We start from the raw sequence: 2,002 nt of genomic DNA on the forward strand, positions 1-2,002 counted from the left end.
TGGTTCAGTCTTGGAAGGTTGTGCATTTCTAAGAATTTGTCCATTTCTTCCAGGTTGTCCATTTTATTGGCATATAGTTGCTTGTAGTAATCTCTCATGATGCTTTGTATTTCTGCAGTGTCAGTTGTTACTTCTCTTTTTTCATTTCTAATTCTACTGCTTTGAGTCTTCTCCCTTTTTTTCTTGATGAGCCTGGCTAATGGTTTATCAATTTTGTTTATTTCTCAAAGCACCAGCTTTTAGTTTTATTGAACTTTGCTATCGTTTCCTTCATTTCTTTTTCATTTATTTCTGATCTGATCTTTATGATTTCTTTCCTTCTGCTAACTTTGGGGGTTTATTTTGTTCTTCTTTCTCTAACTGCTTTAGGTATAAGGTTAGGTTGCTTATTTGAGATGTTTCTTGTTTCTTAAGGTAGGATTGTATTTCTATAAACTTCCCTCTTAGAACTGCTTTTGCTGCATCCCATAAGTTTTGGGTCGTCGTGTTTTCATTGTCATTTGTTTCTAGGTATTTTTTAATTTCCTCTTTGATTTCTTCAGTGATCTCTTGCTTATTAAGTAGTGTGTTATTTAGCTTCCATGTGTTTGTACTTCTTACAGATTTCTTCCTGTAATTGATATCTAGTCTCATTGCGTTGTGGTCGGAAAAGATACTTGATAAGATTTCAGTTTTCTTAAATTTACCAAGGCTTGATTTGTGACCCAAGATATGATCTATCCTGGAGAATGTTCCATGAGCACTTGAGAAGAATGTGTATTCTGTTGTTTTTGGATAGAATATCCTATAAATATCAATTAAGTTCATCTTGTGTAATGTATCATTTAAAGCTTGATTCCTTATTTATTTTCATTTTGGATGATCTGTCCATTGGTGAAAGTGGGGTGTTAAAGTCCCCTACTCTGATTGTGGTACTGTCAATTTCCCCTTTTATGACTGTTAGCATTTGCCTTATGTATTGAGGTGCTCCTACGTTGGGTGCGTAATATTTACAATTGTTATATCTTCTTCTTGGGTTGATCCCTTGATCATTATGTAGTGTCCTTCTTTGTCTCTTGTAATAGTCTTTATTTTAAAGTCTATTTTGTCTGATATGAGAATTGCTACTCCAGCTTTCTTTTGATTTCCATTTGTATGGAATATCTTTTTCCATCCTCTCACTTTCAGTCTGTATGTGTCCCTAGGTCTGAAGTGGGTCTGTGGTAGACAGCATATATATGGGTCTTGTTTTTTATCCATTCAGTCAATCTATGTCTTTTGGTTGGAGCATTTAATCCGTTTACATTTAAGGTAATTATCGATATGTATGTTCCTATTCCCATTTTCTTAATTGTTTGGGGTTTGTTATTGTAGGTCTTTTCCTTGTGTTTCCTGCCTAGAGAAGTTCCTTTAGCATTTGTTGTAAAGCTGGTTTGGTGGTGCTGAACTCTTCCAGCTTTTGCTTGTCTGTAAAGGTTTTAATTTCTCCGTCAAATCTGAATGAGATCCTTGCTGGGTAGAGTAATCTTGGTTGTAGGTTTTTCTCCTTCATCACTTTAAATATGTCCTGCCACTCCCTCTGGCTTGCAGAATTTCTGCTGAAAGATCAGTTGTTAACCTTATGGGGATTCCCTTGTGTGTTACTTGTTTTTCCCTTGCTGCTTTTAATATGTTTTCTTTGTATTTAATTTTTGATAGTTTGATTAATATGTGTCTTGGCGTGTTTCTCCTTGGATTTATCCTGTATGGGACTCTCTCTGCTTCCTGGACTTGATTAACTATTTCCTTTCCCATATTAGGGAAGTTTTCAACTATAACCTCTTCAAATATTTTCTCAGTCCCTTTCTTTTTCTCTTCCTCTTCTGGGACCTCTGTAATTCGAATGTTGGTGCATTTAATATTGTCCCAGAGGTCTCTGAGACTGTCCTCAGTTCTTTTCATTCTTTTTTCTTTATTCTGCTCTACAGTAGTTATTTCCACTATTTTATCTTCCAGCTCACTTATCTGTTCTTCTGCCTCAGTT

The 2,002-nt window shown here is 35.4% G+C and overlaps 1 protein-coding gene across 3 annotated transcripts in view; it reads right to left on the reverse strand.

Annotated features, from left to right (window-relative positions):
- Window positions 1-2,002, reverse strand: part of LOC102974379 (uncharacterized) — a 28,176-nt gene that overhangs the window by 4,994 nt on the left and 21,180 nt on the right. The gene's annotated exons all lie outside the window — the stretch shown is intronic.

The sequence above is a fragment of the Physeter macrocephalus genome, chromosome 21 (assembly GCF_002837175.3).
Source record: "Physeter macrocephalus isolate SW-GA chromosome 21, ASM283717v5, whole genome shotgun sequence".
Taxonomy (NCBI): Eukaryota; Metazoa; Chordata; class Mammalia; order Artiodactyla; family Physeteridae; genus Physeter; species Physeter macrocephalus.